The sequence below is a fragment of the Pelodiscus sinensis genome, chromosome 6 (genome assembly GCF_049634645.1).
Source record: "Pelodiscus sinensis isolate JC-2024 chromosome 6, ASM4963464v1, whole genome shotgun sequence".
Lineage (NCBI taxonomy): Eukaryota > Metazoa > Chordata > Testudines > Trionychidae > Pelodiscus > Pelodiscus sinensis.
The window spans coordinates 7,024,111-7,037,175 of record NC_134716.1 but is presented as its reverse complement, the minus strand read 5'-3'; positions in this window follow the sequence as shown (position 1 = coordinate 7,037,175).

The following is a 13,065-nucleotide window of genomic DNA, read 5'->3' as shown; positions in this document are numbered from 1 at the left end:
TTCCCACAGCCGCTCCAGGCAGTCTTCCCATTCGCCACCTGACATGCCCTCCTTCAGGAGCTGGTGGGAGGCCCCAGGCCTGCCCTCTGCTCTGAGTTCCAGTCCAGACACCCTCAACCCAGCAGCTCTGGGCCTTGCCATCTCTGCTGCTTCTTACCACCCCTACTTCCCCCAGCAGTAGCCTCCAAACACTCCTTCCTCAACCCTGGCCCGGCCCGGCCCGGCCCAGCAACAAGTCCCTGTCTGGGCTCAGCTTCCTGCCCAGCTGAGCCTGCTTGCAATCAATCCGGCTCCCTGGCTCCCTCCAGGTGCAGTTTGTGGAGTTAATTGGCCTGGGGGAGATAATTGCCCCCCGCCCCACATACACACCTTATCTCTTTCCAGTTCTAAGGTGTGAGGAGAGGACAAGGGCACCAACAGCCTTCACAGCCCCTGAGCAAGGGTGGGGGCAGCTCTGTGCTCCCAGAAGGAGCAGAGCATCAGGCAGAAGGGACAGCCAGACCTCTCCCTCCTAGCCTTTTCATGCTCGAATAATGTATGTTTAGTCCTTTGCATGATTCTGATTCATGAGTTCTCATGTCGCAGTATGAAGACCTTGTGTCCCCAGACACATGACATGCACAACAACATGCATCAGCGGCCTTTCTTAAAGGAGACACAGGGTTGTGTTAATTAACGTGTTTGCCTCAACAACGCACCGTGGAGGCACGCCTGCAGAGTTTCGGTCTTCAGGATGAGTTGCAGCAAAGTGTCTAGGAACAATAGGCAGCTTAGAAAGAGAAAGGTTTAAAAAAAAAGAGTTCAGTACGACAAACTGTTTCATTGGGAGTCCGATCATGATTCATGACCTTAACCTTTTTGAAAAATTTAATGCCAATATGAGACTGCCTATACATATTTTACAACATTGTGAACCTGGACTTCAGTGTGCATTAGTGTTTCCTGGAAATGTTTATTTGATGTCAGAATCAGGAAATGAATCTGGAAATGGAGAAATGTTTCAGATTCAGAAGAGAGATGTGAACTATAGTATCTGTGAGGGAGGAGGGGGGAAAGACACAGAGTACATCCACATAAAATTCCTATCAAAAATAGGCAGAATATACCCTCACTCAGCAAAACATGTTTTAAGCACATGCCTTAGTTACATTGAAATCAGGGAAATTTAAGCATGAACTTACATTTGAAAGTTCTGGTTAAGTATTTTGCTGAAGTGGGGGCATGGGGAATTTTAAAAACCACCAGGATCAAAGAAAGGTAGGGCCAAAGGAAGTTGCATATGTGAATGGGCGGACCAGAATGCTTTTGCTTATTTAATGCCCAAAACAATGTATGGTTGTTATTACTTGGATCTGGCATAGCAACAGATTCAGATATGATGGTATTATTTACAAGGAGCATTTTGCTATATGATGGGCTATTTGCACAGCATTGTAGTCAAGCAAACATGTTTTGTGGCTTTTGCCCTTTTTCTCTATCAGTAGGTCATTTGTTACTACCAGCAGATAACAGGAAACATCCCTACTACAGGTTGGACCTCCCTGGTCCCACACCCTGACTGGACCCGGATGAGGGATTTTTGCTGGACCAGGGGAGGTCATTTCTGACCCCCTTGATGCCAACCCCGCCACCTGCCATGCCGCCCCACTGGGCTTCCTGGCTTCTGGCTCCTCTCCCCTCAGCAGCTCAGCAGCTTCCTGGCCCCCCTCACTCTCCGCAGCCTCGCTGTGTGCTGGGCTTCCCAGCTTCTGCCCCTTATTCCCCACCCGGCAGTGCAGCTGCTTCCTGGTTAGCCCAGCTGGACTGCACACCATGCTCCCACCTACCTCCTCTGCATTGTGCCAGGCTCCCAGGTCCCCCACTCCCGCAGTGCACTGGGAATCTCTGATCCTGGAACATCCATGGTCCTGGTGGACCACGGATGTTGCCAGACCAGAGAGTCTTGGTTTATAGAGGTGCAACCTGTGTTAAATCTTTAGTAAAAGGGCCAGATCCAGAGCAGGTGTAAATCAGCATAACTCCATTGATTTCACAAGCCAAGGATCTGGCTTTAAATCTCCCATAAGCATTTTTCCCAAAGTTAGGGAAATTCAAAGGACACACGTTAGTTTGAAACTACTTCCAGATCATCTTCTTAGGTATCTGCACTGCCAAATGAGAGGCATGATCCCTAGGCTCCACCAAGACATTTACATACACATATTTCCCCTTTGGGAAGTACATTTGGGTCTTTATTATATCCTATGGTTGTAAAGTTTGTTCCTGCAGAGGACAGGAGAACTGTAATTTCCATGTGCAAAATAAACTCTATATGACTATAGAAAGGTAGGGAGCTAATATGGCTTTGGTTATTTTATTTGCTTTTTTTTTTTATTTGGTACTGTCAACAAGGAGAGAAAAGGCAAACTACCACCATCCATCTTTGAAATCTACATTTCTGTGCAACTAACACAGCACCTGCTTTGGTGACATGGTTGTGATAGTGTTCCATGTGGGTGCATTTAATTATATTTATTGCCCCATTACCTCCACTGGCAATAACTTTGCTAGAGCACATGTTTTAATCAAAATTGGTGACCATTCCGAGAAGTGTGGAGGAGCTAAAAGCGTTCCAGTTTTTTGCTAGAGTGTATTTTCTTGCTGAAAGTGCTAGCTTCGATTGTTTCTTTCTTTCTTTATGCAAGATGGGAAACAGAAATATCCGCCAATGTCCATGTCACTAACATCTAACACTGTGCCTGCAACCACGATTACATATTTCCAAAAGCCCTCAACTTCAGATTGTGGACAGAATTTTGTGTCCACTGAAAATTCTACAGAGTTCAACAATGCTCCCAGCCATGTTATTTTAACAGGTGATTATTGCTACATCTATGACCACTAATATGTTTTAGCCCATATTCAGTACCTGTTCACCTATCCTCAAATAATTTCTGCTTTGCTGGATTCTCAAACCTGGAATATGTCTCCAAAAATGTTCATTGGGCAGGATTTGGGCTAAAAGTCTGCCTAAACTTTGTTCACTGGGCAATTGGAAGCCAAGTAAAAATATTTTGGAAATACGCAACATTATTTATAGGTGACTTAATACTGTTATAAGAAGTAGCACTAACAACCACCTTACATTTTGTTAATTCCTAATTTTGAGTGCTTGACTTTTTCAACGCTAATTCTGATCTTACAACATAGCTACTATTATAGTAGCATGTAGAGTACTCCCAACTGAGATAACAAAAGACAGTCTCTACCCTGAAAACTTTACAATCTAAGTACCCCCAAATCACATGAAGACAGATTAAAAAGACTTGGACTTTTCACCTTAGAAAAGAGGAGACTAAGGGGGGATATGATAGAGGTCTATAAAATCACTACCGGTGTGAAAAAAGTGAATAAGGAAAAGTTATTTACTTGTTCCCATAATATAACAACCAGAGGTCACCAAATGAAATTAATAGGTAGCAGATTTAAAACAAGCAAAAGGAAGTTTTACTTCATGCAGCGCATTGTCAACCTGTGGAACTCCTTGCCAGAGGATGTTGTGAAGACTAGGACTTTAACAGGGTTCAAAAAAGAGCTAAATTCATGGAGGTTAGGTCCATCAATGGCTATTAGGCAGGATGGGTAGGAATGGTGTCCCTAGCCTCTGTTTGTTTGGAAATGGATGATAGGAGCGGGGTCATGTGATGATTACCTGTTGTGTTCCCTCCCTCTGTGGCATCTGGCATTGGCCATTGTCAGCAGACAGGATACTGGGCTGGATGGACTGTTGGTGTGACCCAGTATAGCCGTTCTTATGTTCTTATGTACAGAGCAGGTTAGGGGAAGAGATAAGATTATAATACAGAACTCCTGATTTCTGGTTAAGACAGTGTTAGAAACAGTGTTAGAAACTCCTCCCAGGTAATGTAGAAATTGGTGCTTGGTCCTGCCATGAGGGCAAGGGACTGGACTCGATGACCTCTCGAGGTCCTTCCAGTTCTAGAGTTCTATGATTCTATTATCTATAAAATACAGGCAAATGGATATTGAATAGCTCTTTTTTTTTTAAATGGTAGTGTTACACCAGGGGAAGGGGCTTCACTGGAGTGCAGGACTACGAACATAAGAACAGCCAGACTGGGTCAGACCAAAGTTCCATGCAGCCCGGTATCTGGTCTTCCAACAGTGGTCAATGCCAGGTGCTCCAGAGGGAATGAACAGAACAGGTAAGCATTAAGGGTATGTCTAGACTACATGCCTCTGCCAACAGAGGCATGTAAATTAGACATACCGACATAGTCAATGAAGTGGGGATTTAAATATCCCCCGCTTCATTAGAATAAAAATGGCCGCCGCATTGTGCCAGCTCAGCTGCTTGTCAGCACTAACCAGCAGTCAAGACGGGGATCAGTCGGCAAGGAAAGCCTTTTCTGACTGATCCTGTAAACCTCGTTTCATGAGGCATAAGGGATCAGTCGGCAAAGGCTTTCCTTGTCGACCGATTCCCGTCTTGACTGCCGGTTTGTGCCGAAAAACAGCTGAGCTGACACAATGTGGCAGCCATTTTTTTCTAATGAAGCGGGGGATATTTAAATCCCCGCTTCATTGATTATGACAGTATGTCTAATTTACATACCTCTGTCGGCAGAGGCTTGTAGTCTAGACATACCCTAAGTGATCCCTCTTCTGTCACCCATTTCCAGCCTCTGACAAACAGAGGCTAGGGACACCATTCTTACCCATCCTGGCTAATAGCCATTGATGGACCTAACCTCCATTAATTTATCGAGTTCTTTTTTGAGTTCTCTTAAAGTCCTTCTCTTCACAACATCCTCTGGCAAGGAGTTTCACAGGATGACTATGCACTGCGTGAAGAAAAACGTACTTTTGTTTGTTTTAAACCTGCTTCCTATTAATTAAGAAACTACAACTGGAAGCAGCTCTATTTCTGTTTCTGGCTAAGGGGCTTAAACATTCCGGTGAGGCATATCTGGTTGGTTTCGCTCTGGATACACATATATTGGACATTTATCAGTTACACCTGGAGTCATAGATTTATCAATAACTGTGATACATTAATATTGATGGAACTGTAGTGTGCTACGGCCCTTCAGTCCTGCTTGCTCACAATTACAAGGTTTTACCCAGTTTTTTAAGTGTGGCTCATTCTTAAATCTCTTTCCCAAATACTGGTATTTCCTTCATCCAAGGCCGGAGGAAATACCCTAGCATTTTTTAATTTCTTCATACAGTCTTAGCTGATAGGATAGCAGGAATACTCACTGATCTGGAGGTATGTCACCTGCTGACAAAACACAGTATTTCTGCAAGCAGCTGGGGCAAGACTTAAAAATCCCACTATGTCTGTGTCCTTAGGTGTATCCATACCTTTAGTTTTCTGACCCCAGGGCTCCCCTACCCCAGCACATAGCTAATGACAGCACATCACAAAAGGTTGGCGCAGTGCAAAAGCACACCCAGTCTTTTGCTGTTTACATCAGATAAGCCACAGCATCCCACTTCTTTTTCATTCCACCCCTTTATTCAGGAAATCCTGAATCCATGAGACAAATCACCTTGTTTTCATTCTTGTCTCATGTCCTACTAAAGTTCAATGTTCCCTAATGCTTCTAACAACCCACCTTATTTGCAGAAACATTTTAAAGTGTATTTTGCGCGGATACTAGAGCACATCAGTATGGCTTCAATTGGGAACTGCATTCAATTTGGGGCTGAAGGGCGGGGAGGAGAGGGAATCTTCTGGGGGTGGGACATATGAGGGGGATTTAAACTGTCACTCATCTATGTCTTTAGAAGGTTACAGATCTGCCGGTGGCGGTCTTGTCACAGGCCAGCTCCTCAAGCAAATTCACAGAGAAAGCTTGGAATTACATTACATACACAAATTCAATTCATATGCTAATGGCCTCAATCTTGATTTAGGTTGGTGGGGACTCTACCAATGAGGGTGCTAATAGCTTTCTGAGCAGTATCCTTCCTGTCTTAGCAATCTGTCTATTGACTTTGATCTTTATCTGCTTAGGTTTAGCACCCATTCTCCAAATACTTTAAAAAAAAACTGGAAGGGTGGGAGACACAGCATTGTTTCCCCCCCCCCCCCCCCCCCACCTTCTACTTATTTCGAGTTTTCAAATCCCCTACTCATAACTCTGGTCATCTGAAGAAGTGGGCTGTGCCCATGAAAACTCATGATACCATCTACATGTTTTGTTAGTCTATAAAGTGCTACCAGACTATTTGTTGATTTTTTTATTGTCATGTGTGTTACAGTAGTGTGTAGAGGCCCTAAGGGAAATCACGGTCCTCTTGTGCTAGGTGCAGCACAGAAACAAAGTCAGACACAGTCCCTGTTCGGAAGCATCTTCAACCTAAGACCTTGATGCTGCAAAGGGTTAAGCGCACTTGCTTAGCTTTATTTGAGGTCAGCTGGAGTACTCGTGTGCATAAAGTTAAGCAAGTGCATAAGTCTGAGGCCTGTAATTATGAGGCTGGTAGGGTTGCACTTTCACTGTGTTCTTGTTCCTTTATCGGCCATGTATAGGAGGGAACTTCTAGACTACAGAGCTTTTCTGGGATAAGCTCTGCCAAGTCCAAGGAACGCATCCGCTTTTTCGAAAAAAAAATGTTGTAAAAGTGGAAGGGTTTTGTTGGCATCCCTGTAAACCTGGTTTTACGAGGAAGAAGGGATGTTCCGAAAGAGGGTTTTTTTTCCGACATTTGGCCAAATGTTGGAAAAGCTTCTTTCAGAAGAAAAGCAGAAAAAGATACGCATATTGCAATTCGCAATTTGCATATCTTTTCCCAACTTTTCTTTTTAGTGTAGACATTGCCAGAGATACAAAAGAAGACTCTCTCTAACCCATTTTCCAACTATTCCTTGACTCCTGCTGCTCATTCCATTGTGTTACTATTAAGCCTATGACAATATGTGTTACCATTAAGCCTATGACAATATCCAAAACAGATCGACCAAATCATTGGAAACACTCTCTTTTTGGTCTGTTTAGCCCACATGTGTTTTCTCTCGTAATTTATGCAAAAGTGCCTGATTAGACAACTATGAGGGCCAGAAACTTACTTTTTTTTTTGTTTAGTAGTAGAGATTCTCATGCAATTTCATGATTCCGCCAACTGGGGGCTTTAAGGAAAGCACTGTGAGCCTCACAATGCAAGACTGCACTTTGAAATGTGATTGCCCTAGATGTAAACATCAGGAAATGCACTTCTTCAAAGTTATTGAATCTGGCAGAGCATATAGCTTGGAAGTAATGAACAGAAAATGCATTGTCAAAAGAGCCTCATTTTCCCATATTTGTCTCCTTTTCAGCTGGACTTTGCCTGAATAAAGACTTCAGCATTGATACAATCAATAAAGCAATTTAAGAAGAAACATACAAAAGGCCTGCAATAGAGAGCAGACCGTCTCTATAGTGAACCCTTCGATGGAATGCAGTTTTGTGCTGAAGTTGAACAAAAGTTTCACCTAGTTCTAACACATTTGCAGTACGCTCACTGCATTTTTGTTTATCATGCAACTTTTAACACCCAGCTCGGGGCCATGCGCCATTCTGTCCCCCTATTGATTAACGGAGACACCCTTAAACACGTTTCCTAATTTGGGACCACACAAATGTAATTTTTCAGAGGTGGGGAGTAGAGGAATGACATCACAAGAATGCCTGTTCCACTGTATCCTATGGTACAGAACAAATCTCAGCCATGAATTTACTAGGACGGTTAAATGATAAGCATACGCTTGCAAATGCGGAATTAAACATCAGTTAAACTGCAGCCCTGGTAATCTTTTCTTTAAGATGCAAGGCACTGCTGTCATTTACAGTGCCAGCCCATCTGAATTCCTGTATTTAATTGAAAAGTTCTGTGAAACAGAAAATCACTCTGGCTGGCAAAGTATCTAAACTTCAAAGGAGCTGTCAGAAATAAACACTTAATTTAGGTATACTACTAAAGGTTAATTACTAGTGGACATATATCATATATTACTTGAGAAAGCTTTTCTGTCTGCACATCTACCTGTTTGTTCAAGAACTCCTAAAAGGTAATTGCTAGAACCACCACATTTGGTAGGTAGCTTCCATTTATCATAACTTAAAACAAGGTAAGTGTTTGGTTGTGCCAGGCCAATGGGGTGTGTGTGGAATGGGATTGCTTCTCATAAAGCCATACAGAAAAGAGACAGAGTCACCAGGCAGGTGAAAGAGGCTGGCAGGGGGAACATCCCCCCCCCCTTCCTCTGGGACTGCCCCAGCTCAGAACCTCCCACTTCCATTCACACTGGGACATACAAAATCATACAGAAAAGAGAGAGAATCATCAGTCAGGTGAAAGGGGCTGGCTAGGGGCATGCCCCCCATCCAGGACTGTACCAGGGTCCACCTGGCAACCTTTAGGGAGGATTGGGGGGGAGTGAACCTCCCTCCCCATTCATACAGGAACATTGCTGGCTAGTCCTCTTCATCAGGGAGCAAGGGGAAAGTGCACAGTTTGCTGCATTCCTCATTGTAGATGGGGAGCGCAGGGGACAGACAAACCTCGACCTGCCCCAGCCAGGGGGCATGTATCCCTACTCTGGCTATGCCCGATGGAGCTGCAGCAGCCATGGAGAGACGCTTCTCACTGCATACTTAACCCCTCCTCCCCAGTTCTACCCTAGAACAATGATTTCATTGAAGCAAAAACAAAACTTAATTGAATGTAGGACCCAAGCAATGCCAGGTAAATCTTCCTGTGTGTGTGTATGTAAGTTTGATTGCTATTTTCACATATTGAAATGTTATGGATTTAATGGTAACATTCTGAAATAACTGGCCAGTCAATAATTCATTTGATATGCATTGTAATAACATTTATTAAGATCAAATCTTTCGGCAATTATATGGATGTGAACTGAGAGAGAAAAAAAATAATGAAATTTGCCAGCACGATAGTTCGGCCACATAAAAGTCCTAACAATAAGCATGAGAGAATCTGAAAAGTTGTTTAACTAGTTATTGTTAAACTAGTCCTGCTAAAATAAGATCTGTCCTGAATCTTCACAAGTCTTTCAAATGGAATTATTTGACATTGTGAAATGCTTGTATAAGTTTGTAAAAGCATTTTTAAATGCTTCTCGATTTTTCCTGTTTCATCCGAGGGTGGAGGCAGAACTATAACCCCTCTTCCTTCTCCCAGCTTCTGTTGGTGTAAGGGACAAGCTATTTACCTTCACGGGGCATTCCTTCAGGACTGGGGATGGTCACCACAATTTGTAAGCCAAATACAAAGGTAACCTGCACACACATCTATTCTTGGGTAATTTCTGACTCAACCCTGTAAAATATATTGTATTTCTTGAAAGAAGCTGGTCCCAGCTCTATCTGAAATCAGATTTTTGCAGTTTGTGATTCTTTTTGCAGATGGAGAGAAAGAAAATCGGTCCATGGGGAATTTGTGCTGTTTAGCTTAGTAGCCATCAAATGGAAAGGTAACCCAAGCAACAGTGGAGGGGAAATTGAGAATGTGGGTGCTCATGAGAAAAAGAGAAATAAACAGTCAGATCACTTCTGGGCAAGTACTTTGAAGGAAAGCAAGTACTTTAAGAAACATGGCTTGTGAGACTAGTAACCCCACAATGGAGGGAAATGGGGCAATTTGGGATGGGAAAAGTATTCTAATTTAGATTTTTAGACCTCTTCAGCATAAATTGTGAGGAGATGCCTCCCTTTTCTTTTCATTTCCCTGAAGCTACTTGTATTTAAAACTGTATGTAGTGAAGGGCAGGAGGACTGAAAAAGGGACATAATTGAAACTCAGTGGAATTTGTGCTCCTAAATCACTTAAGCACTAATCCACAAAGGCAGTTGGCAGTCTCAACGTTCACTGCTTTCGATATTTGCAGCGTTGGTATAGCTGTGTTCATCCCCAGATATAAGAGACAAAAGGGAATGAGGGAATACAGTTTCATAGAATCATAGAATACTAGGACTGGAAGGGACCTCGAGAGGTCATTGAGTCCAGTCCCCTGCCCTCATGGCAGGACCACGTTCTGTCTAGACCATCCCTGATAGACATTTATCTAACCTGCTCTTAAATATCTCCAGAGATGGAGATTCCACAACCTCTTTGGGCAATTTATTCCAGTGTTTTACTACCCTGACAGTTAGGAACTTTTTCCTAATGTCCAACCTAAACCTCCCTTGCTGCAGTTTAAGCTCATTGCGTCTTGTTCTATCCTCAGAGGCCAAGATGAACAAGTTTTCTTCCTCCTCCTTATGACACCCTCTTAGATACCTGAAAACTGCGATCATGTCATTCTCCTCCCCCTCCCCCAGTCTTCTCTTTTCTAAACTAAACAAGCCCAATTCTTTCAGCCTTCCTTCATAGGTCATGTTCTCTAGACCTTTAATCATTCTTGTTGCTCTTCTCTGGACCCTCTTCAATTTCTCCACATCTTTCTTGAAATGCGGTGCCCAGAACTGGACACAATGCTCCAACTGAGACCTAACCAGCGCAGAATAGAGCGGAAGAATGACTTCTCGTGTCTTGCTCACAACACACGTTAATGCATCCCAGAATCATGTTTGCTTTTTTTGCAACAGCATCACACTGCTGACTCATATTCAGCTTTGGTCCACTATAACCCCTAGATTCCCTTCTGCTGTACTCCTTCCTAGACAGTTGCTTCCCATTGTGTGTGAGTGAAACTAATTGTTCCTTCCTAAGTGGAGCACTTTGAATTTGTCTTTATTAAACTTCATCCTGTTTACCTCAGACCATTTCTCCAATTTGTCCAGATCATTTTGAATTATGACCCTATCCTCCGGAGCAGTCGCAACCCCTCCCAGATTCATATCATCTACAAACTTAGTAAGCGTACTTTCTATGCCAATATCTAAATCGTTTATGAAAATATCGAACAGAGCCGGTCCCAAAACAGACCCTTCTGGAACACCATTTGTTATACATTTCCAGCAGGATTGAGAACCATTAATAACTACTCTCTGAGTACAATTATCCAGCCAGTTATGCACCCACCTTATAGTAGCCCCATCTAAGTTGTATTTGCCTAGTTTATTGATAAGAATATCATGTGAGACCTTATCAAACGCCTTACTAACATCTAGGTATACCACATCCACCACTTCTCCCTTGTCCACAAGTCTCGTTATCCTATGAAAGAAAGCTATCAGATTGGTTTGACATGATTTGTTCTTTACAAATCCATGCTGGCTGTTCCCTATCACCTTGCCACGGGCCAGCTTCTGTTGGTGGAAGGGCCGAGCTATTTACCTTCACAGAGCAATCCTTCAGGACTGGGGATGGTCACCACAGTTTGTAAGCCAAATTCAACTGGGACATACTGTTACGTAAAAGAGGTTCACACGTGCTGTAGGAGACCACTTAAAACTGAAGTATGTAAGTAAAAGTAAGCAGGTAATAAGGTGTGTTAAAAACTGTTGTAAGGAGCCATGACACCAGAGCATCTGTGAAATCCAATATCTAGGAGATTTATGAATTTAATTTCCCACATGAATCTTTTGAAGGTCTTGTGCATGTTTCCTTTCGGGACAAGAACTGAGAGGTCAATAAAGACATGAGTTTGTGGAAAGTATTCACTCACAGGTGAAGGGGTGTTTCGGCTCTTTATCCTTTTCCGGTGTGAGTTCATTTCAGAGCACAATATTTGTCTGGTTTCACCCATACAGTTGCTGTTGGAAGAGCTGATGAACGGAAACGAGGGACACTACATGTTGAGATAAGCCCATGTGGGATCAATGGATCTTGAAAGATGTATTGCGGTATTTCATAGCAATGGAAATATGGGTGTAGATTTTTCATCCGTTTTTCGGGTAGGGTCTGGTGCTGCTTGGTGTGTACTGGTTGGTGGGAAGTGTGATCTCATGATGATCTTGGTGAAGCTTGGGAAGTCCTCAGAAGAGGTGGTTTGGGAAAGATTTGGTTTTTTTAGGATGTGACCCCCACTAAACATGAGTCGTAATAGTTTGATAGGTGACAATTAGTAGTGTGAAGTGGATTCCTCTCCACCCCGCCATATTGAAGAAGGTTCTCTCAGGTTATTTGGGTGGTCTGTTCCATGATGCAATATACTTCTGTGGTAGAGGCAGTTTTAAGTGTGTATTCTGGACTTTCTCTTTGGAGCAAATTCTGTGGGACTTGAGTGCCTGGCATTTCTTGGCGTGTCTGGGATGGTTGCTTGATTGGTGTTTTTTATGTAGTTGTATTTGGCTTAAAAATTCATGTTACCTTCCCCAGACCTGAAGAGGAGCTTGTGGGAGTTCAAAAGCTTGAGGCTGGTCCAAGAAAGATTATGCCTCACCCACCTTGTGTGTGTCAGTGATTTCAATGAATGTTAGAAATCTAAAATGTGTGCGTTTGGTTATAGGCACTTTGGGAAGTCCCACTTCCAATCACATGAGACTGCTCTGTTCCAGAGACAAAGACTGAACAATGCCCTTACCTCATGGCTACTCCTAAGGTAACCAGAGCTGTGGATAACATATGGAGTCACATCTAGTGGGAATGTCTGTTGGTGGAAAGCGAGATGACAGGAGTGGTTTTGGCTGCAGTCCACAAACAGCAACATAGCTGTCAGAAAACCAAGTAAAAATGTATATAAAATAACTAAAATCCTTTCAGAACATAGTTGCTTTCAGGGAAGACCCCAAATTCACTTAGTCGTTTGCCATATCAGGCCTACATGAATAGCATGAATGCTTGGATCTCTTCATTGTCCACATCATATTGGTGCTAAAGAAAAAAGCAATATCTCTAGCCTCATCACCTGGAGAATGGAACCTCAAGTTGTGCATTTGTAACTGGTGGTAGCATTGGATGTTTGTTATTCATACTGTTGTGTGAGGTACAATATTTCTTGATATTATTTGATGCTCCAGTGGTTAAGGTTGCCCCAGCAGTGGAAAACCCAGGTTTAATTCTCTGCATTGCTAAAACTTGCTCTGTGACTTGAGCAAGTCAGTGAGTTTCTCTGCGCATTAGTTCCCCACCTACAAAATGGGGATAATAATTACATGCGGTCAGAAAACA